The sequence below is a fragment of the Leuresthes tenuis genome, unplaced genomic scaffold, assembly GCF_036924035.1.
Source record: "Leuresthes tenuis unplaced genomic scaffold, fLeuTen1.0.hap1 SCAF_21, whole genome shotgun sequence".
Classification (NCBI taxonomy): domain Eukaryota; kingdom Metazoa; phylum Chordata; class Actinopteri; order Atheriniformes; family Atherinopsidae; genus Leuresthes; species Leuresthes tenuis.
Window position 1 is genome coordinate 16,663,040 of NW_027325375.1, and position 23,463 is coordinate 16,686,502.

At 43.8% G+C, this 23,463-nt stretch overlaps 10 non-coding genes across 10 annotated transcripts; all 10 read left to right on the forward strand.

The window, feature by feature from the left end:
• The first annotated feature begins 1,664 nt into the window (after positions 1-1,664).
• On the forward strand, positions 1,665-1,737 carry trnam-cau (transfer RNA methionine (anticodon CAU)). Its single transcript has one exon. It is a non-coding gene; the product is annotated as a tRNA-Met (tRNA).
• Positions 1,738-3,650: 1,913 nt separating this feature from the next.
• On the forward strand, positions 3,651-3,723 carry trnam-cau (transfer RNA methionine (anticodon CAU)). The gene has a single exon. It is a non-coding gene; the product is annotated as a tRNA-Met (tRNA).
• Positions 3,724-6,533: 2,810 nt separating this feature from the next.
• Positions 6,534-6,606, forward strand: trnam-cau (transfer RNA methionine (anticodon CAU)). Its single transcript has one exon. It is a non-coding gene; the product is annotated as a tRNA-Met (tRNA).
• Positions 6,607-8,519: 1,913 nt separating this feature from the next.
• trnam-cau (transfer RNA methionine (anticodon CAU)) lies at positions 8,520-8,592 on the forward strand. The gene has a single exon. It is a non-coding gene; the product is annotated as a tRNA-Met (tRNA).
• A 1,913-nt stretch (positions 8,593-10,505) lies between these two features.
• trnam-cau (transfer RNA methionine (anticodon CAU)) lies at positions 10,506-10,578 on the forward strand. Its single transcript has one exon. It is a non-coding gene; the product is annotated as a tRNA-Met (tRNA).
• Positions 10,579-12,491: 1,913 nt separating this feature from the next.
• trnam-cau (transfer RNA methionine (anticodon CAU)) lies at positions 12,492-12,564 on the forward strand. Its single transcript has one exon. It is a non-coding gene; the product is annotated as a tRNA-Met (tRNA).
• Positions 12,565-15,328: 2,764 nt separating this feature from the next.
• On the forward strand, positions 15,329-15,401 carry trnam-cau (transfer RNA methionine (anticodon CAU)). Its single transcript has one exon. It is a non-coding gene; the product is annotated as a tRNA-Met (tRNA).
• A 1,913-nt stretch (positions 15,402-17,314) lies between these two features.
• Positions 17,315-17,387, forward strand: trnam-cau (transfer RNA methionine (anticodon CAU)). Its single transcript has one exon. It is a non-coding gene; the product is annotated as a tRNA-Met (tRNA).
• Positions 17,388-20,246: 2,859 nt separating this feature from the next.
• Positions 20,247-20,319, forward strand: trnam-cau (transfer RNA methionine (anticodon CAU)). The gene has a single exon. It is a non-coding gene; the product is annotated as a tRNA-Met (tRNA).
• Positions 20,320-22,232: 1,913 nt separating this feature from the next.
• trnam-cau (transfer RNA methionine (anticodon CAU)) lies at positions 22,233-22,305 on the forward strand. Its single transcript has one exon. It is a non-coding gene; the product is annotated as a tRNA-Met (tRNA).
• Positions 22,306-23,463: the final 1,158 nt, after the last annotated feature.

Here is a 23,463-nt window from a genome sequence, read left to right on the forward strand (position 1 = left end):
CTGCAGACTGACTGATGTGCAGTAAGCAGCATGTCAGGTTGTGAGCTCGAACCTCACACGGGGCACATGTTTTCATGTGGTGTCCATAGCGCTTCCCCTCACTTACAGCTGGAAAGTTGGTGGGCACAAGTGGCTCTGATTGCTTTCTGTTGTATCTACAGAACGTCAACTTGGAAGCTCAATCACTCCAATCTGTGGAAGGTGTCAAATACAAGTTATTGGGATTCGAAACATCACTCTCTTAGAAAAACCTTCCAATCTCAAACACAAGTTATGGGGATTCAAACCATCTCTCTTGAAGAAAAGCCTTGCAATCTCACTTATTTACAGTCAATGTACAGCCAAAATTTGTCTCTGTGGTGGCTGCAGAAAGCCCATTCGGAAGGTCTATCACTCCAAACTGTGGAAGCTGTCAAATAAAAGTAAAGGGGATGCGAAACATCACTCTCTTAAAAAAGCCTTCCAATCTGGTGTCAAACACAAGTTATGGGGATTCAATCTAACTGATGTGCAGTAGGCATAATTTCAAGGTCGTGAGTTCGACCTTGCAATCTGGTGTCAAACACACATTTTGGGGATTCGAACCATCTCTCTTTTAGAAAAGTGTTTTAACCTGACTGATGTGGAGTAGGCAGCGTATCAGTGGCATCATCCCAAGGTCGTGAGTTCGACCCTCACACGGGGCAGATGTTTTGATGGGGGCTCTATAGCACTTCACCTCAGTTACAGCTGTAAAGTTGGTGGGTACAAGTTGCTCTGGTTGCTCTCTGTTGTGGCTGCAGAAAGCCCACTCTGAAGCTCAATGACTCTCAACTGTGGAAGGTGCCAAATACAAGTTATTGGGATTCGAAAAACATCACTCCCTCAGAAAAGCCTTTCAACCTGGTGTCAAACACAATTTATGTGGATTCAAACCATCTCTCTTTAAGAAAAGCATTGCAATCTGACTGATGTGCAGTTGGCAGCGTTTCAGTGGCATAATTTCAAGGTCGTGAGCTCGACCCTCACACGGGGTAGATGTTTTGATGTGGTGTCTATCGCACCTCACCTCAGTCACAGCTTGAAAGTTGGTGCGCACAAGTGGCTCCGGTTGATTTCTGTTGTGGATGCAGAAAATCAACTTGGAAGCTCAATCACGCCTAAGTGTGGAAGGTGTCAAATACAAGTTATGGAGATTCAAAAAGATATTCTCGTAGAAGAACCTTGTAATCTGGTGTCAAACACAATCAATGGGGATTCACGCCATCTCTCTTTAAGAAAAGCGTTGCAATCAGATCTTTGTCGTCTTTCAGTTTCTGCTCTCCTTATTATCCGCTGAAACTTGTCAAGTCAGACAAATTTTCCTTGGGTTTTGCCGTTACTGTCATAATAGAATATGCAGTGTGACAAAAGCACCTTTGCAGACTCTCCTTCTCTTGATATAGACTGACATGGGGCAAGTCAATCTAGTTTATCCAACGTGAAACTACCACTTTTGCAACTTTCCATAAACTTTCAAAATGAGAAGAAAAGCCAGATGAAGAAACTTGTGAGTTGAGTGTTTAACCTTTAGTCTAAACAACAGGTCATTTGAAGGACTACTTTTAGCAAAGTCTGCAGGACTAATAAATCAGTGTGGGAAAGTGAGTCTACCCTCACAATACATGTATTTTCAAGCTTTTCAGGCCTCGTTGGCGCAGTAGGCAGCGCGTCAGTCTCATAATCTGAAGGTCGTGAGTTCAACCCTCACACGGGGCATTGATTTTGATTAAAGGGTCAATAGCGCTTACCCTCAGTTACAGCTGGAAAGTTGCTGGCCACAAGTGCCTCCGGTTGCTCTCTGTGTTAGCTGCAGAAAGCTCACTGGGAAGGTCAATCACTCCAGAGTGTGGAAGGTGTAAAACACAAGTTATGGGGATTCGAACCATCTCTCCTTCAGAAAAATCTTGCAACTTACTGTCTAACATCATTTATGGAGATTCGAACAATCTCTTTATTGGAAAAGCGCTGCAGACTGACTGATGTGCAGTAAGCAGCATGTCAGGTTGTGAGCTCGAACCTCACACGGGGCAGATGTTTTCATGTGGTGTCCATAGCGCTTCCCCTCACTTACAGCTGGAAAGTTGGTGGGCACAAGTGGCTCTGATTGCTTTCTGTTGTATCTACAGAACGTCAACTTGGAAGCTCAATCACTCCAATCTGTGGAAGGTGTCAAATACAAGTTATGGGGATTCGAAACATCACTCTCTTAGAAAAACCTTCCAATCTCAAACACAAGTTATGGGGATTCAAACCATCTCTCTTGAAGAAAAGCCTTGCAATCTCACTTATTTACAGTCAATGTACAGCCAAAATTTGTCTCTGTGGTGGCTGCAGAAAGCCCATTCGGAAGGTCTATCACTCCAAACTGTGGAAGCTGTCAAATAAAAGTAAAGGGGATGCGAAACATCACTCTCTTAAAAAAGCCTTCCAATCTGGTGTCAAACACAAGTTATGGGGATTCAATCTAACTGATGTGCAGTAGGCATAATTTCAAGGTCGTGAGTTCGACCTTGCAATCTGGTGTCAAACACTCATTTTGGGGATTCGAACCATCTCTCTTTTAGAAAAGTGTTTTAACCTGACTGATGTGGAGTAGGCAGCGTATCAGTGGCATCATCCCAAGGTCGTGAGTTCGACCCTCACACGGGGCAGATGTTTTGATGGGGGCTCTATAGCACTTCACCTCAGTTACAGCTGTAAAGTTGGTGGGTACAAGTTGCTCTGGTTGCTCTCTGTTGTGGCTGCAGAAAGCCCACTCTGAAGCTCAATGACTCTCAACTGTGGAAGGTGCCAAATACAAGTTATTGGGATTCGAAAAACATCACTCCCTCAGAAAAGCCTTTCAACCTGGTGTCAAACACAATTTATGTGGATTCAAACCATCTCTCTTTAAGAAAAGCATTGCAATCTGACTGATGTGCAGTTGGCAGCGTTTCAGTGGCATAATTTCAAGGTCGTGAGCTCGACCCTCACACGGGGTACATGTTTTGATGTGGTGTCTATCGCACCTCACCTCAGTCACAGCTTGAAAGTTGGTGGGCACAAGTGGCTCCGGTTGATTTCTGTTGTGGATGCAGAAAATCAACTTGGAAGCTCAATCACGCCTAAGTGTGGAAGGTGTCAAATACAAGTTATGGAGATTCAAAAAGATATTCTCGTAGAAGAACCTTGTAATCTGGTGTCAAACACAATCAATGGGGATTCACGCCATCTCTCTTTAAGAAAAGCGTTGCAATCAGATCTTTGTCGTCTTTCAGTTTCTGCTCTCCTTATTATCCGCTGAAACTTGTCAAGTCAGACAAATTTTCCTTGGGTTTTGCCGTTACTGTCATAATAGAATATGCAGTGTGACAAAAGCACCTTTGCAGACTCTCCTTCTCTTGATATAGACTGACATGGGGCAAGTCAATCTAGTTTATCCAACGTGAAACTACCACTTTTGCAACTTTCCATAAACTTTCAAAATGAGAAGAAAAGCCAGATGAAGAAACTTGTGAGTTGAGTGTTTAACCTTTAGTCTAAACAACAGGTCATTTGAAGGACTACTTTTAGCAAAGTCTGCAGGACTAATGAATCAGTGTGGGAAAGTGAGTCTACCCTCACAATACATGTATTTTCAAGCTTTTCAGGCCTCGTTGGCGCAGTAGGCAGCGCGTCAGTCTCATAATCTGAAGGTCGTGAGTTCAACCCTCACACGGGGCATTGATTTTGATTAAAGGGTCAATAGCGCTTACCCTCAGTTACAGCTGGAAAGTTGCTGGCCACAAGTGCCTCCGGTTGCTCTCTGTGTTAGCTGCAGAAAGCTCACTGGGAAGGTCAATCACTCCAGAGTGTGGAAGGTGTAAAACACAAGTTATGGGGATTCGAACCATCTCTCCTTCAGAAAAATCTTGCAACTTACTGTCTAACATCATTTATGGAGATTCGAACAATCTCTTTATTGGAAAAGCGCTGCAGACTGACTGATGTGCAGTAAGCAGCATGTCAGGTTGTGAGCTCGAACCTCACACGGGGCAGATGTTTTCATGTGGTGTCCATAGCGCTTCCCCTCACTTACAGCTGGAAAGTTGGTGGGCACAAGTGGCTCTGATTGCTTTCTGTTGTATCTACAGAACGTCAACTTGGAAGCTCAATCACTCCAATCTGTGGAAGGTGTCAAATACAAGTTATGGGGATTCGAAACATCACTCTCTTAGAAAAACCTTCCAATCTCAAACACAAGTTATGGGGATTCAAACCATCTCTCTTGAAGAAAAGCCTTGCAATCTCACTTATTTACAGTCAATGTACAGCCAAAATTTGTCTCTGTGGTGGCTGCAGAAAGCCCATTCGGAAGGTCTATCACTCCAAACTGTGGAAGCTGTCAAATAAAAGTAAAGGGGATGCGAAACATCACTCTCTTAAAAAAGCCTTCCAATCTGGTGTCAAACACAAGTTATGGGGATTCAATCTAACTGATGTGCAGTAGGCATAATTTCAAGGTCGTGAGTTCGACCTTGCAATCTGGTGTCAAACACTCATTTTGGGGATTCGAACCATCTCTCTTTTAGAAAAGTGTTTTAACCTGACTGATGTGGAGTAGGCAGCGTATCAGTGGCATCATCCCAAGGTCGTGAGTTCGACCCTCACACGGGGCAGATGTTTTGATGGGGGCTCTATAGCACTTCACCTCAGTTACAGCTGTAAAGTTGGTGGGTACAAGTTGCTCTGGTTGCTCTCTGTTGTGGCTGCAGAAAGCCCACTCTGAAGCTCAATGACTCTCAACTGTGGAAGGTGCCAAATACAAGTTATTGGGATTCGAAAAACATCACTCCCTCAGAAAAGCCTTTCAACCTGGTGTCAAACACAATTTATGTGGATTCAAACCATCTCTCTTTAAGAAAAGCATTGCAATCTGACTGATGTGCAGTTGGCAGCGTTTCAGTGGCATAATTTCAAGGTCGTGAGCTCGACCCTCACACGGGGTACATGTTTTGATGTGGTGTCTATCGCACCTCACCTCAGTCACAGCTTGAAAGTTGGTGGGCACAAGTGGCTCCGGTTGATTTCTGTTGTGGATGCAGAAAATCAACTTGGAAGCTCAATCACGCCTAAGTGTGGAAGGTGTCAAATACAAGTTATGGAGATTCAAAAAGATATTCTCGTAGAAGAACCTTGTAATCTGGTGTCAAACACAATCAATGGGGATTCACGCCATCTCTCTTTAAGAAAAGCGTTGCAATCAGATCTTTGTCGTCTTTCAGTTTCTGCTCTCCTTATTATCCGCTGAAACTTGTCAAGTCAGACAAATTTTCCTTGGGTTTTGCCGTTACTGTCATAATAGAATATGCAGTTATGGGGATTCAATCTAACTGATGTGCAGTAGGCATAATTTCAAGGTCGTGAGTTCGACCTTGCAATCTGGTGTCAAACACACATTTTGGGGATTCGAACCATCTCTCTTTTAGAAAAGTGTTTTAACCTGACTGATGTGGAGTAGGCAGCGTATCAGTGGCATCATCCCAAGGTCGTGAGTTCGACCCTCACACGGGGCAGATGTTTTGATGGGGGCTCTATAGCACTTCACCTCAGTTACAGCTGTAAAGTTGGTGGGTACAAGTTGCTCTGGTTGCTCTCTGTTGTGGCTGCAGAAAGCCCACTCTGAAGCTCAATGACTCTCAACTGTGGAAGGTGCCAAATACAAGTTATTGGGATTCGAAAAACATCACTCCCTCAGAAAAGCCTTTCAACCTGGTGTCAAACACAATTTATGTGGATTCAAACCATCTCTCTTTAAGAAAAGCATTGCAATCTGACTGATGTGCAGTTGGCAGCGTTTCAGTGGCATAATTTCAAGGTCGTGAGCTCGACCCTCACACGGGGTAGATGTTTTGATGTGGTGTCTATCGCACCTCACCTCAGTCACAGCTTGAAAGTTGGTGCGCACAAGTGGCTCCGGTTGATTTCTGTTGTGGATGCAGAAAATCAACTTGGAAGCTCAATCACGCCTAAGTGTGGAAGGTGTCAAATACAAGTTATGGAGATTCAAAAAGATATTCTCGTAGAAGAACCTTGTAATCTGGTGTCAAACACAATCAATGGGGATTCACGCCATCTCTCTTTAAGAAAAGCGTTGCAATCAGATCTTTGTCGTCTTTCAGTTTCTGCTCTCCTTATTATCCGCTGAAACTTGTCAAATCAGACAAATTTTCCTTGGGTTTTGCCGTTACTGTCATAATAGAATATGCAGTGTGACAAAAGCACCTTTGCAGAATCTCCTTCTCTTGATATAGACTGACATGGGGCAAGTCAATCTAGTTTATCCAACGTGAAACTACCACTTTTGCAACTTTCCATAAACTTTCAAAATGAGAAGAAAAGCCAGATGAAGAAACTTGTGAGTTGAGTGTTTAACCTTTAGTCTAAACAACAGGTCATTTGAAGGACTACTTTTAGCAAAGTCTGCAGGACTAATAAATCAGTGTGGGAAAGTGAGTCTACCCTCACAATACATGTATTTTCAAGCTTTTCAGGCCTCGTTGGCGCAGTAGGCAGCGCGTCAGTCTCATAATCTGAAGGTCGTGAGTTCAACCCTCACACCGGGCATTGATTTTGATTAAAGGGTCAATAGCGCTTACCCTCAGTTACAGCTGGAAAGTTGCTGGCCACAAGTGCCTCCGGTTGCTCTCTGTGTTAGCTGCAGAAAGCCCACTGGGAAGGTCAATCACTCCAGAGTGTGGAAGGTGTAAAACACAAGTTATGGGGATTCGAACCATCTCTCCTTCAGAAAAATCTTGCAACTTACTGTCTAACATCATTTATGGAGATTCGAACAATCTCTTTATTGGAAAAGCGCTGCAGACTGACTGATGTGCAGTAAGCAGCATGTCAGGTTGTGAGCTCGAACCTCACACGGGGCACATGTTTTCATGTGGTGTCCATAGCGCTTCCCCTCACTTACAGCTGGAAAGTTGGTGGGCACAAGTGGCTCTGATTGCTTTCTGTTGTATCTACAGAACGTCAACTTGGAAGCTCAATCACTCCAATCTGTGGAAGGTGTCAAATACAAGTTATTGGGATTCGAAACATCACTCTCTTAGAAAAACCTTCCAATCTCAAACACAAGTTATGGGGATTCAAACCATCTCTCTTGAAGAAAAGCCTTGCAATCTCACTTATTTACAGTCAATGTACAGCCAAAATTTGTCTCTGTGGTGGCTGCAGAAAGCCCATTCGGAAGGTCTATCACTCCAAACTGTGGAAGCTGTCAAATAAAAGTAAAGGGGATGCGAAACATCACTCTCTTAAAAAAGCCTTCCAATCTGGTGTCAAACACAAGTTATGGGGATTCAATCTAACTGATGTGCAGTAGGCATAATTTCAAGGTCGTGAGTTCGACCTTGCAATCTGGTGTCAAACACACATTTTGGGGATTCGAACCATCTCTCTTTTAGAAAAGTGTTTTAACCTGACTGATGTGGAGTAGGCAGCGTATCAGTGGCATCATCCCAAGGTCGTGAGTTCGACCCTCACACGGGGCAGATGTTTTGATGGGGGCTCTATAGCACTTCACCTCAGTTACAGCTGTAAAGTTGGTGGGTACAAGTTGCTCTGGTTGCTCTCTGTTGTGGCTGCAGAAAGCCCACTCTGAAGCTCAATGACTCTCAACTGTGGAAGGTGCCAAATACAAGTTATTGGGATTCGAAAAACATCACTCCCTCAGAAAAGCCTTTCAACCTGGTGTCAAACACAATTTATGTGGATTCAAACCATCTCTCTTTAAGAAAAGCATTGCAATCTGACTGATGTGCAGTTGGCAGCGTTTCAGTGGCATAATTTCAAGGTCGTGAGCTCGACCCTCACACGGGGTAGATGTTTTGATGTGGTGTCTATCGCACCTCACCTCAGTCACAGCTTGAAAGTTGGTGCGCACAAGTGGCTCCGGTTGATTTCTGTTGTGGATGCAGAAAATCAACTTGGAAGCTCAATCACGCCTAAGTGTGGAAGGTGTCAAATACAAGTTATGGAGATTCAAAAAGATATTCTCGTAGAAGAACCTTGTAATCTGGTGTCAAACACAATCAATGGGGATTCACGCCATCTCTCTTTAAGAAAAGCGTTGCAATCAGATCTTTGTCGTCTTTCAGTTTCTGCTCTCCTTATTATCCGCTGAAACTTGTCAAATCAGACAAATTTTCCTTGGGTTTTGCCGTTACTGTCATAATAGAATATGCAGTGTGACAAAAGCACCTTTGCAGACTCTCCTTCTCTTGATATAGACTGACATGGGGCAAGTCAATCTAGTTTATCCAACGTGAAACTACCACTTTTGCAACTTTCCATAAACTTTCAAAATGAGAAGAAAAGCCAGATGAAGAAACTTGTGAGTTGAGTGTTTAACCTTTAGTCTAAACAACAGGTCATTTGAAGGACTACTTTTAGCAAAGTCTGCAGGACTAATAAATCAGTGTGGGAAAGTGAGTCTAGCCTCACAATACATGTATTTTCAAGCTTTTCAGGCCTCGTTGGCGCAGTAGGCAGCGCGTCAGTCTCATAATCTGAAGGTCGTGAGTTCAACCCTCACACCGGGCATTGATTTTGATTAAAGGGTCAATAGCGCTTACCCTCAGTTACAGCTGGAAAGTTGCTGGCCACAAGTGCCTCCGGTTGCTCTCTGTGTTAGCTGCAGAAAGCTCACTGGGAAGGTCAATCACTCCAGAGTGTGGAAGGTGTAAAACACAAGTTATGGGGATTCGAACCATCTCTCCTTCAGAAAAATCTTGCAACTTACTGTCTAACATCATTTATGGAGATTCGAACAATCTCTTTATTGGAAAAGCGCTGCAGACTGACTGATGTGCAGTAAGCAGCATGTCAGGTTGTGAGCTCGAACCTCACACGGGGCAGATGTTTTCATGTGGTGTCCATAGCGCTTCCCCTCACTTACAGCTGGAAAGTTGGTGGGCACAAGTGGCTCTGATTGCTTTCTGTTGTATCTACAGAACGTCAACTTGGAAGCTCAATCACTCCAATCTGTGGAAGGTGTCAAATACAAGTTATGGGGATTCGAAACATCACTCTCTTAGAAAAACCTTCCAATCTCAAACACAAGTTATGGGGATTCAAACCATCTCTCTTGAAGAAAAGCCTTGCAATCTCACTTATTTACAGTCAATGTACAGCCAAAATTTGTCTCTGTGGTGGCTGCAGAAAGCCCATTCGGAAGGTCTATCACTCCAAACTGTGGAAGCTGTCAAATAAAAGTAAAGGGGATGCGAAACATCACTCTCTTAAAAAAGCCTTCCAATCTGGTGTCAAACACAAGTTATGGGGATTCAATCTAACTGATGTGCAGTAGGCATAATTTCAAGGTCGTGAGTTCGACCTTGCAATCTGGTGTCAAACACACATTTTGGGGATTCGAACCATCTCTCTTTTAGAAAAGTGTTTTAACCTGACTGATGTGGAGTAGGCAGCGTATCAGTGGCATCATCCCAAGGTCGTGAGTTCGACCCTCACACGGGGCAGATGTTTTGATGGGGGCTCTATAGCACTTCACCTCAGTTACAGCTGTAAAGTTGGTGGGTACAAGTTGCTCTGGTTGCTCTCTGTTGTGGCTGCAGAAAGCCCACTCTGAAGCTCAATGACTCTCAACTGTGGAAGGTGCCAAATACAAGTTATTGGGATTCGAAAAACATCACTCCCTCAGAAAAGCCTTTCAACCTGGTGTCAAACACAATTTATGTGGATTCAAACCATCTCTCTTTAAGAAAAGCATTGCAATCTGACTGATGTGCAGTTGGCAGCGTTTCAGTGGCATAATTTCAAGGTCGTGAGCTCGACCCTCACACGGGGTAGATGTTTTGATGTGGTGTCTATCGCACCTCACCTCAGTCACAGCTTGAAAGTTGGTGCGCACAAGTGGCTCCGGTTGATTTCTGTTGTGGATGCAGAAAATCAACTTGGAAGCTCAATCACGCCTAAGTGTGGAAGGTGTCAAATACAAGTTATGGAGATTCAAAAAGATATTCTCGTAGAAGAACCTTGTAATCTGGTGTCAAACACAATCAATGGGGATTCACGCCATCTCTCTTTAAGAAAAGCGTTGCAATCAGATCTTTGTCGTCTTTCAGTTTCTGCTCTCCTTATTATCCGCTGAAACTTGTCAAATCAGACAAATTTTCCTTGGGTTTTGCCGTTACTGTCATAATAGAATATGCAGTGTGACAAAAGCACCTTTGCAGAATCTCCTTCTCTTGATATAGACTGACATGGGGCAAGTCAATCTAGTTTATCCAACGTGAAACTACCACTTTTGCAACTTTCCATAAACTTTCAAAATGAGAAGAAAAGCCAGATGAAGAAACTTGTGAGTTGAGTGTTTAACCTTTAGTCTAAACAACAGGTCATTTGAAGGACTACTTTTAGCAAAGTCTGCAGGACTAATAAATCAGTGTGGGAAAGTGAGTCTACCCTCACAATACATGTATTTTCAAGCTTTTCAGGCCTCGTTGGCGCAGTAGGCAGCGCGTCAGTCTCATAATCTGAAGGTCGTGAGTTCAACCCTCACACCGGGCATTGATTTTGATTAAAGGGTCAATAGCGCTTACCCTCAGTTACAGCTGGAAAGTTGCTGGCCACAAGTGCCTCCGGTTGCTCTCTGTGTTAGCTGCAGAAAGCCCACTGGGAAGGTCAATCACTCCAGAGTGTGGAAGGTGTAAAACACAAGTTATGGGGATTCGAACCATCTCTCCTTCAGAAAAATCTTGCAACTTACTGTCTAACATCATTTATGGAGATTCGAACAATCTCTTTATTGGAAAAGCGCTGCAGACTGACTGATGTGCAGTAAGCAGCATGTCAGGTTGTGAGCTCGAACCTCACACGGGGCACATGTTTTCATGTGGTGTCCATAGCGCTTCCCCTCACTTACAGCTGGAAAGTTGGTGGGCACAAGTGGCTCTGATTGCTTTCTGTTGTATCTACAGAACGTCAACTTGGAAGCTCAATCACTCCAATCTGTGGAAGGTGTCAAATACAAGTTATTGGGATTCGAAACATCACTCTCTTAGAAAAACCTTCCAATCTCAAACACAAGTTATGGGGATTCAAACCATCTCTCTTGAAGAAAAGCCTTGCAATCTCACTTATTTACAGTCAATGTACAGCCAAAATTTGTCTCTGTGGTGGCTGCAGAAAGCCCATTCGGAAGGTCTATCACTCCAAACTGTGGAAGCTGTCAAATAAAAGTAAAGGGGATGCGAAACATCACTCTCTTAAAAAAGCCTTCCAATCTGGTGTCAAACACAAGTTATGGGGATTCAATCTAACTGATGTGCAGTAGGCATAATTTCAAGGTCGTGAGTTCGACCTTGCAATCTGGTGTCAAACACACATTTTGGGGATTCGAACCATCTCTCTTTTAGAAAAGTGTTTTAACCTGACTGATGTGGAGTAGGCAGCGTATCAGTGGCATCATCCCAAGGTCGTGAGTTCGACCCTCACACGGGGCAGATGTTTTGATGGGGGCTCTATAGCACTTCACCTCAGTTACAGCTGTAAAGTTGGTGGGTACAAGTTGCTCTGGTTGCTCTCTGTTGTGGCTGCAGAAAGCCCACTCTGAAGCTCAATGACTCTCAACTGTGGAAGGTGCCAAATACAAGTTATTGGGATTCGAAAAACATCACTCCCTCAGAAAAGCCTTTCAACCTGGTGTCAAACACAATTTATGTGGATTCAAACCATCTCTCTTTAAGAAAAGCATTGCAATCTGACTGATGTGCAGTTGGCAGCGTTTCAGTGGCATAATTTCAAGGTCGTGAGCTCGACCCTCACACGGGGTAGATGTTTTGATGTGGTGTCTATCGCACCTCACCTCAGTCACAGCTTGAAAGTTGGTGCGCACAAGTGGCTCCGGTTGATTTCTGTTGTGGATGCAGAAAATCAACTTGGAAGCTCAATCACGCCTAAGTGTGGAAGGTGTCAAATACAAGTTATGGAGATTCAAAAAGATATTCTCGTAGAAGAACCTTGTAATCTGGTGTCAAACACAATCAATGGGGATTCACGCCATCTCTCTTTAAGAAAAGCGTTGCAATCAGATCTTTGTCGTCTTTCAGTTTCTGCTCTCCTTATTATCCGCTGAAACTTGTCAAATCAGACAAATTTTCCTTGGGTTTTGCCGTTACTGTCATAATAGAATATGCAGTGTGACAAAAGCACCTTTGCAGACTCTCCTTCTCTTGATATAGACTGACATGGGGCAAGTCAATCTAGTTTATCCAACGTGAAACTACCACTTTTGCAACTTTCCATAAACTTTCAAAATGAGAAGAAAAGCCAGATGAAGAAACTTGTGAGTTGAGTGTTTAACCTTTAGTCTAAACAACAGGTCATTTGAAGGACTACTTTTAGCAAAGTCTGCAGGACTAATGAATCAGTGTGGGAAAGTGAGTCTACCCTCACAATACATGTATTTTCAAGCTTTTCAGGCCTCGTTGGCGCAGTAGGCAGCGCGTCAGTCTCATAATCTGAAGGTCGTGAGTTCAACCCTCACACGGGGCATTGATTTTGATTAAAGGGTCAATAGCACTTACCCTCAGTTACAGCTGGAAAGTTGCTGGCCACAAGTGCCTCCGGTTGCTCTCTGTGTTAGCTGCAGAAAGCTCACTGGGAAGGTCAATCACTCCAGAGTGTGGAAGGTGTAAAACACAAGTTATGGGGATTCGAACCATCTCTCCTTCAGAAAAATCTTGCAACTTACTGTCTAACATCATTTATGGAGATTCGAACAATCTCTTTATTGGAAAAGCGCTGCAGACTGACTGATGTGCAGTAAGCAGCATGTCAGGTTGTGAGCTCGAACCTCACACGGGGCAGATGTTTTCATGTGGTGTCCATAGCGCTTCCCCTCACTTACAGCTGGAAAGTTGGTGGGCACAAGTGGCTCTGATTGCTTTCTGTTGTATCTACAGAACGTCAACTTGGAAGCTCAATCACTCCAATCTGTGGAAGGTGTCAAATACAAGTTATGGGGATTCGAAACATCACTCTCTTAGAAAAACCTTCCAATCTCAAACACAAGTTATGGGGATTCAAACCATCTCTCTTGAAGAAAAGCCTTGCAATCTCACTTATTTACAGTCAATGTACAGCCAAAATTTGTCTCTGTGGTGGCTGCAGAAAGCCCATTCGGAAGGTCTATCACTCCAAACTGTGGAAGCTGTCAAATAAAAGTAAAGGGGTCGTGAGTTCGACCTTGCAATCTGGTGTCAAACACACATTTTGGGGATTCGAACCATCTCTCTTTTAGAAAAGTGTTTTAACCTGACTGATGTGGAGTAGGCAGCGTATCAGTGGCATCATCCCAAGGTCGGGAGTTCGACCCTCACACGGGGCAGATGTTTTGATGGGGACTCTATAGCACTTCACCTCAGTTACAGCTGTAAAGTTGGTGGGTACAAGTTGCTCTGGTTGCTCTCTGTTGTGGCTGCAGAAAGCCCACTCTGAAGCTCAATGACTCTCAACTGTGGAAGGTGTCAAATACAAGTTATTGGGATTCGAAAAACATCACTCCCTCAGAAAAGCCTTTCAACCTGGTGTCAAACACAGTTTATGTGGATTCAAACCATCTCTCTTTAAGAAAAGCATTGCAATCTGACTGATGTGCAGTTGGCAGCGTTTCAGTGGCATAATTTCAAGGTCGTGAGCTCGACCCTCACACGGGGTAGATGTTTTGATGTGGTGTCTATCGCACCTCACCTCAGTCACAGCTGGAAAGTTGGTGGGCACAAGTGGCTCTGATTGCTTTCTGTTGTATCTACAGAACGTCAACTTGGAAGCTCAATCACTCCAATCTGTGGAAGGTGTCAAATACAAGTTATGGGGATTCGAAACATCACTCTCTTAGAAAAACCTTCCAATCTCAAACACAAGTTATGGGGATTCAAACCATCTCTCTTGAAGAAAAGCCTTGCAATCTCACTTATTTACAGTCAATGTACAGCCAAAATTTGTCTCTGTGGTGGCTGCAGAAAGCCCATTCGGAAGGTCTATCACTCCAAACTGTGGAAGCTGTCAAATAAAAGTAAAGGGGATGCGAAACATCACTCTCTTAAAAAAGCCTTCCAATCTGGTGTCAAACACAAGTTATGGGGATTCAATCTAACTGATGTGCAGTAGGCATAATTTCAAGGTCGTGAGTTCGACCTTGCAATCTGGTGTCAAACACACATTTTGGGGATTCGAACCATCTCTCTTTTAGAAAAGTGTTTTAACCTGACTGATGTGGAGTAGGCAGCGTATCAGTGGCATCATCCCAAGGTCGTGAGTTCGACCCTCACACGGGGCAGATGTTTTGATGGGGACTCTATAGCACTTCACCTCAGTTACAGCTGTAAAGTTGGTGGGTACAAGTTGCTCTGGTTGCTCTCTGTTGTGGCTGCAGAAAGCCCACTCTGAAGCTCAATGACTCTCAACTGTGGAAGGTGTCAAATACAAGTTATTGGGATTCGAAAAACATCACTCCCTCAGAAAAGCCTTTCAACCTGGTGTCAAACACAGTTTATGTGGATTCAAACCATCTCTCTTTAAGAAAAGCATTGCAATCTGACTGATGTGCAGTTGGCAGCGTTTCAGTGGCATAATTTCAAGGTCGTGAGCTCGACCCTCACACGGGGTAGATGTTTTGATGTGGTGTCTATCGCACCTCACCTCAGTCACAGCTTGAAAGTTGGTGGGCACAAGTGGCTCCGGTTGATTTCTGTTGTGGATGCAGAAAATCAACTTGGAAGCTCAATCACGCCTAAGTGTGGAAGGTGTCAAATACAAGTTATGGAGATTCAAAAAGATATTCTCGTAGAAGAACCTTGTAATCTGGTGTCAAACACAATCAATGGGGATTCACGCCATCTCTCTTTAAGAAAAGCGTTGCAATCAGATCTTTGTCGTCTTTCAGTTTCTGCTCTCCTTATTATCCGCTGAAACTTGTCAAGTCAGACAAATTTTCCTTGGGTTTTGCCGTTACTGTCATAATAGAATATGCAGTGTGACAAAAGCACCTTTGCAGACTCTCCTTCTCTTGATATAGACTGACATGGGGCAAGTCAATCTAGTTTATCCAACGTGAAACTACCACTTTTGCAACTTTCCATAAACTTTCAAAATGAGAAGAAAAGCCAGATGAAGAAACTTGTGAGTTGAGTGTTTAACCTTTAGTCTAAACAACAGGTCATTTGAAGGACTACTTTTAGCAAAGTCTGCAGGACTAATGAATCAGTGTGGGAAAGTGAGTCTACCCTCACAATACATGTATTTTCAAGCTTTTCAGGCCTCGTTGGCGCAGTAGGCAGCGCGTCAGTCTCATAATCTGAAGGTCGTGAGTTCAACCCTCACACGGGGCATTGATTTTGATTAAAGGGTCAATAGCGCTTACCCTCAGTTACAGCTGGAAAGTTGCTGGCCACAAGTGCCTCCGGTTGCTCTCTGTGTTAGCTGCAGAAAGCCCACTGGGAAGGTCAATCACTCCAGAGTGTGGAAGGTGTAAAACACAAGTTATGGGGATTCGAACCATCTCTCCTTCAGAAAAATCTTGCAACTTACTGTCTAACATCATTTATGGAGATTCGAACAATCTCTTTATTGGAAAAGCGCTGCAGACTGACTGATGTGCAGTAAGCAGCATGTCAGGTTGTGAGCTCGAACCTCACACGGGGCAGATGTTTTCATGTGGTGTCCATAGCGCTTCCCCTCACTTACAGCTGGAAAGTTGGTGGGCACAAGTGGCTCTGATTGCTTTCTGTTGTATCTACAGAACGTCAACTTGGAAGCTCAATCACTCCAATCTGTGGAAGGTGTCAAATACAAGTTATGGGGATTCGAAACATCACTCTCTTAGAAAAACCTTCCAATCTCAAACACAAGTTATGGGGATTCAAACCATCTCTCTTGAAGAAAAGCCTTGCAATCTCACTTATTTACAGTCAATGTACAGCCAAAATTTGTCTCTGTGGTGGCTGCAGAAAGCCCATTCGGAAGGTCTATCACTCCAAACTGTGGAAGCTGTCAAATAAAAGTAAAGGGGATGCGAAACATCACTCTCTTAAAAAAGCCTTCCAATCTGGTGTCAAACACAAGTTATGGGGATTCAATCTAACTGATGTGCAGTAGGCATAATTTCAAGGTCGTGAGTTCGACCTTGCAATCTGGTGTCAAACACACATTTTGGGGATTCGAACCATCTCTCTTTTAGAAAAGTGTTTTAACCTGACTGATGTGGAGTAGGCAGCGTATCAGTGGCATCATCCCAAGGTCGTGAGTTCGACCCTCACACGGGGCAGATGTTTTGATGGGGACTCTATAGCACTTCACCTCAGTTACAGCTGTAAAGTTGGTGGGTACAAGTTGCTCTGGTTGCTCTCTGTTGTGGCTGCAGAAAGCCCACTCTGAAGCTCAATGACTCTCAACTGTGGAAGGTGTCAAATACAAGTTATTGGGATTCGAAAAACATCACTCCCTCAGAAAAGCCTTTCAACCTGGTGTCAAACACAGTTTATGTGGATTCAAACCATCTCTCTTTAAGAAAAGCATTGCAATCTGACTGATGTGCAGTTGGCAGCGTTTCAGTGGCATAATTTCAAGGTCGTGAGCTCGACCCTCACACGGGGTAGATGTTTTGATGTGGTGTCTATCGCACCTCACCTCAGTCACAGCTTGAAAGTTGGTGGGCACAAGTGGCTCCGGTTGATTTCTGTTGTGGATGCAGAAAATCAACTTGGAAGCTCAATCACGCCTAAGTGTGGAAGGTGTCAAATACAAGTTATGGAGATTCAAAAAGATATTCTCGTAGAAGAACCTTGTAATCTGGTGTCAAACACAATCAATGGGGATTCACGCCATCTCTCTTTAAGAAAAGCGTTGCAATCAGATCTTTGTCGTCTTTCAGTTTCTGCTCTCCTTATTATCCGCTGAAACTTGTCAAGTCAGACAAATTTTCCTTGGGTTTTGCCGTTACTGTCATAATAGAATATGCAGTGTGACAAAAGCACCTTTGCAGACTCTCCTTCTCTTGATATAGACTGACATGGGGCAAGTCAATCTAGTTTATCCAACGTGAAACTACCACTTTTGCAACTTTCCATAAACTTTCAAAATGAGAAGAAAAGCCAGATGAAGAAACTTGTGAGTTGAGTGTTTAACCTTTAGTCTAAACAACAGGTCATTTGAAGGACTACTTTTAGCAAAGTCTGCAGGACTAATGAATCAGTGTGGGAAAGTGAGTCTACCCTCACAATACATGTATTTTCAAGCTTTTCAGGCCTCGTTGGCGCAGTAGGCAGCGCGTCAGTCTCATAATCTGAAGGTCGTGAGTTCAACCCTCACACGGGGCATTGATTTTGATTAAAGGGTCAATAGCGCTTACCCTCAGTTACAGCTGGAAAGTTGCTGGCCACAAGTGCCTCCGGTTGCTCTCTGTGTTAGCTGCAGAAAGCCCACTGGGAAGGTCAATCACTCCAGAGTGTGGAAGGTGTAAAACACAAGTTATGGGGATTCGAACCATCTCTCCTTCAGAAAAATCTTGCAACTTACTGTCTAACATCATTTATGGAGATTCGAACAATCTCTTTATTGGAAAAGCGCTGCAGACTGACTGATGTGCAGTAAGCAGCATGTCAGGTTGTGAGCTCGAACCTCACACGGGGCAGATGTTTTCATGTGGTGTCCATAGCGCTTCCCCTCACTTACAGCTGGAAAGTTGGTGGGCACAAGTGGCTCTGATTGCTTTCTGTTGTATCTACAGAACGTCAACTTGGAAGCTCAATCACTCCAATCTGTGGAAGGTGTCAAATACAAGTTATGGGGATTCGAAACATCACTCTCTTAGAAAAACCTTCCAATCTCAAACACAAGTTATGGGGATTCAAACCATCTCTCTTGAAGAAAAGCCTTGCAATCTCACTTATTTACAGTCAATGTACAGCCAAAATTTGTCTCTGTGGTGGCTGCAGAAAGCCCATTCGGAAGGTCTATCACTCCAAACTGTGGAAGCTGTCAAATAAAAGTAAAGGGGATGCGAAACATCACTCTCTTAAAAAAGCCTTCCAATCTGGTGTCAAACACAAGTTATGGGGATTCAATCTAACTGATGTGCAGTAGGCATAATTTCAAGGTCGTGAGTTCGACCTTGCAATCTGGTGTCAAACACACATTTTGGGGATTTGAACCATCTCTCTTTTAGAAAAGTGTTTTAACCTGACTGATGTGGAGTAGGCAGCGTATCAGTGGCATCATCCCAAGGTCGTGAGTTCGACCCTCACACGGGGCAGATGTTTTGATGGGGGCTCTATAGCACTTCACCTCAGTTACAGCTGTAAAGTTGGTGGGTACAAGTTGCTCTGGTTGCTCTCTGTTGTGGCTGCAGAAAGCCCACTCTGAAGCTCAATGACTCTCAACTGTGGAAGGTGCCAAATACAAGTTATTGGGATTCGAAAAACATCACTCCCTCAGAAAAGCCTTTCAACCTGGTGTCAAACACAATTTATGTGGATTCAAACCATCTCTCTTTAAGAAAAGCATTGCAATCTGACTGATGTGCAGTTGGCAGCGTTTCAGTGGCATAATTTCAAGGTGGTGAGCTCGACCCTCACACGGGGTAGATGTTTTGATGTGGTGTCTATCGCACCTCACCTCAGTCACAGCTGGAAAGTTGGTGGGCACAAGTGGCTCTGATTGCTTTCTGTTGTATCTACAGAACGTCAACTTGGAAGCTCAATCACTCCAATCTGTGGAAGGTGTCAAATACAAGTTATGGGGATTCGAAACATCACTCTCTTAGAAAAACCTTCCAATCTCAAACACAAGTTATGGGGATTCAAACCATCTCTCTTGAAGAAAAGCCTTGCAATCTCACTTATTTACAGTCAATGTACAGCCAAAATTTGTCTCTGTGGTGGCTGCAGAAAGCCCATTCGGAAGGTCTATCACTCCAAACTGTGGAAGCTGTCAAATAAAAGTAAAGGGGATGCGAAACATCACTCTCTTAAAAAAGCCTTCCAATCTGGTGTCAAACACAAGTTATGGGGATTCAATCTAACTGATGTGCAGTAGGCATAATTTCAAGGTCGTGAGTTCGACCTTGCAATCTGGTGTCAAACACACATTTTGGGGATTCGAACCATCTCTCTTTTAGAAAAGTGTTTTAACCTGACTGATGTGGAGTAGGCAGCGTATCAGTGGCATCATCCCAAGGTCGTGAGTTCGACCCTCACACGGGGCAGATGTTTTGATGGGGACTCTATAGCACTTCACCTCAGTTACAGCTGTAAAGTTGGTGGGTACAAGTTGCTCTGGTTGCTCTCTGTTGTGGCTGCAGAAAGCCCACTCTGAAGCTCAATGACTCTCAACTGTGGAAGGTGTCAAATACAAGTTATTGGGATTCGAAAAACATCACTCCCTCAGAAAAGCCTTTCAACCTGGTGTCAAACACAGTTTATGTGGATTCAAACCATCTCTCTTTAAGAAAAGCATTGCAATCTGACTGATGTGCAGTTGGCAGCGTTTCAGTGGCATAATTTCAAGGTCGTGAGCTCGACCCTCACACGGGGTAGATGTTTTGATGTGGTGTCTATCGCACCTCACCTCAGTCACAGCTTGAAAGTTGGTGGGCACAAGTGGCTCCGGTTGATTTCTGTTGTGGATGCAGAAAATCAACTTGGAAGCTCAATCACGCCTAAGTGTGGAAGGTGTCAAATACAAGTTATGGAGATTCAAAAAGATATTCTCGTAGAAGAACCTTGTAATCTGGTGTCAAACACAATCAATGGGGATTCACGCCATCTCTCTTTAAGAAAAGCGTTGCAATCAGATCTTTGTCGTCTTTCAGTTTCTGCTCTCCTTATTATCCGCTGAAACTTGTCAAGTCAGACAAATTTTCCTTGGGTTTTGCCGTTACTGTCATAATAGAATATGCAGTGTGACAAAAGCACCTTTGCAGACTCTCCTTCTCTTGATATAGACTGACATGGGGCAAGTCAATCTAGTTTATCCAACGTGAAACTACCACTTTTGCAACTTTCCATAAACTTTCAAAATGAGAAGAAAAGCCAGATGAAGAAACTTGTGAGTTGAGTGTTTAACCTTTAGTCTAAACAAGAGGTCATTTGAAGGACTACTTTTAGCAAAGTCTGCAGGACTAATAAATCAGTGTGGGAAAGTGAGTCTACCCTCACAATACATGTATTTTTTTCCAGGCCTCGTTGGCGCAGTAGGCAGCGCGTCAGTCTCATAATCTGAAGGTCGTGAGTTCAACCCTCACACCGGGCATTGATTTTGATTAAAGGGTCAATAGCGCTTACCCTCAGTTACAGCTGGAAAGTTGCTGGCCACAAGTGCCTCCGGTTGCTCTCTGTGTTAGCTGCAGAAAGCCCACTGGGAAGGTCAATCACTCCAGAGTGTGGAAGGTGTAAAACACAAGTTATGGGGATTCGAACCATCTCTCCTTCAGAAAAATCTTGCAACTTACTGTCTAACATCATTTATGGAGATTCGAACAATCTCTTTATTGGAAAAGCGCTGCAGACTGACTGATGTGCAGTAAGCAGCATGTCAGGTTGTGAGCTCGAACCTCACACGGGGCAGATGTTTTCATGTGGTGTCCATAGCGCTTCCCCTCACTTACAGCTGGAAAGTTGGTGGGCACAAGTGGCTCTGATTGCTTTCTGTTGTATCTACAGAACGTCAACTTGGAAGCTCAATCACTCCAATCTGTGGAAGGTGTCAAATACAAGTTATGGGGATTCGAAACATCACTCTCTTAGAAAAACCTTCCAATCTCAAACACAAGTTATGGGGATTCAAACCATCTCTCTTGAAGAAAAGCCTTGCAATCTCACTTATTTACAGTCAATGTACAGCCAAAATTTGTCTCTGTGGTGGCTGCAGAAAGCCCATTCGGAAGGTCTATCACTCCAAACTGTGGAAGCTGTCAAATAAAAGTAAAGGGGATGCGAAACATCACTCTCTTAAAAAAGCCTTCCAATCTGGTGTCAAACACAAGTTATGGGGATTCAATCTAACTGATGTGCAGTAGGCATAATTTCAAGGTCGTGAGTTCGACCTTGCAATCTGGTGTCAAACACACATTTTGGGGATTCGAACCATCTCTCTTTTAGAAAAGTGTTTTAACCTGACTGATGTGGAGTAGGCAGCGTATCAGTGGCATCATCCCAAGGTCGTGAGTTCGACCCTCACACGGGGCAGATGTTTTGATGGGGGCTCTATAGCACTTCACCTCAGTTACAGCTGTAAAGTTGGTGGGTACAAGTTGCTCTGGTTGCTCTCTGTTGTGGCTGCAGAAAGCCCACTCTGAAGCTCAATGACTCTCAACTGTGGAAGGTGCCAAATACAAGTTATTGGGATTCGAAAAACATCACTCCCTCAGAAAAGCCTTTCAACCTGGTGTCAAACACAATTTATGTGGATTCAAACCATCTCTCTTTAAGAAAAGCATTGCAATCTGACTGATGTGCAGTTGGCAGCGTTTCAGTGGCATAATTTCAAGGTCGTGAGCTCGACCCTCACACGGGGTAGATGTTTTGATGTGGTGTCTATCGCACCTCACCTCAGTCACAGCTTGAAAGTTGGTGCGCACAAGTGGCTCCGGTTGATTTCTGTTGTGGATGCAGAAAATCAACTTGGAAGCTCAATCACGCCTAAGTGTGGAAGGTGTCAAATACAAGTTATGGAGATTCAAAAAGATATTCTCGTAGAAGAACCTTGTAATCTGGTGTCAAACACAATCAATGGGGATTCACGCCATCTCTCTTTAAGAAAAGCGTTGCAATCAGATCTTTGTCGTCTTTCAGTTTCTGCTCTCCTTATTATCCGCTGAAACTTGTCAAATCAGACAAATTTTCCTTGGGTTTTGCCGTTACTGTCATAATAGAATATGCAGTGTGACAAAAGCACCTTTGCAGACTCTCCTTCTCTTGATATAGACTGACATGGGGCAAGTCAATCTAGTTTATCCAACGTGAAACTACCACTTTTGCAACTTTCCATAAACTTTCAAAATGAGAAGAAAAGCCAGATGAAGAAACTTGTGAGTTGAGTGTTTAACCTTTAGTCTAAACAACAGGTCATTTGAAGGACTACTTTTAGCAAAGTCTGCAGGACTAATGAATCAATGTGGGAAAGTGAGTCTACCCTCACAATACATGTATTTTCAAGCTTTTCAGGCCTCGTTGGCGCAGTAGGCAGCGCGTCAGTCTCATAATCTGAAGGTCGTGAGTTCAACCCTCACACGGGGCATTGATTTTGATTAAAGGGTCAATAGCGCTTACCCTCAGTTACAGCTGGAAAGTTGCTGGCCACAAGTGCCTCCGGTTGCTCTCTGTGTTAGCTGCAGAAAGCCCACTGGGAAGGTCAATCACTCCAGAGTGTGGAAGGTGTAAAACACAAGTTATGGGGATTCGAACCATCTCTCCTTCAGAAAAATCTTGCAACTTACTGTCTAACATCATTTATGGAGATTCGAACAATCTCTTTATTGGAAAAGCGCTGCAGACTGACTGATGTGCAGTAAGCAGCATGTCAGGTTGTGAGCTCGAACCTCACACGGGGCAGATGTTTTCATGTGGTGTCCATAGCGCTTCCCCTCACTTACAGCTGGAAAGTTGGTGGGCACAAGTGGCTCTGATTGCTTTCTGTTGTATCTACAGAACGTCAACTTGGAAGCTCAATCACTCCAATCTGTGGAAGGTGTCAAATACAAGTTATGGGGATTCGAAACATCACTCTCTTAGAAAAACCTTCCAATCTCAAACACAAGTTATGGGGATTCAAACCATCTCTCTTGAAGAAAAGCCTTGCAATCTCACTTATTTACAGTCAATGTACAGCCAAAATTTGTCTCTGTGGTGGCTGCAGAAAGCCCATTCGGAAGGTCTATCACTCCAAACTGTGGAAGCTGTCAAATAAAAGTAAAGGGGATGCGAAACATCACTCTCTTAAAAAAGCCTTCCAATCTGGTGTCAAACACAAGTTATGGGGATTCAATCTAACTGATGTGCAGTAGGCATAATTTCAAGGTCGTGAGTTCGACCTTGCAATCTGGTGTCAAACACACATTTTGGGGATTTGAACCATCTCTCTTTTAGAAAAGTGTTTTAACCTGACTGATGTGGAGTAGGCAGCGTATCAGTGGCATCATCCCAAGGTCGTGAGTTCGACCCTCACACGGGGCAGATGTTTTGATGGGGGCTCTATAGCACTTCACCTCAGTTACAGCTGTAAAGTTGGTGGGTACAAGTTGCTCTGGTTGCTCTCTGTTGTGGCTGCAGAAAGCCCACTCTGAAGCTCAATGACTCTCAACTGTGGAAGGTGCCAAATACAAGTTATTGGGATTCGAAAAACATCACTCCCTCAGAAAAGCCTTTCAACCTGGTGTCAAACACAATTTATGTGGAT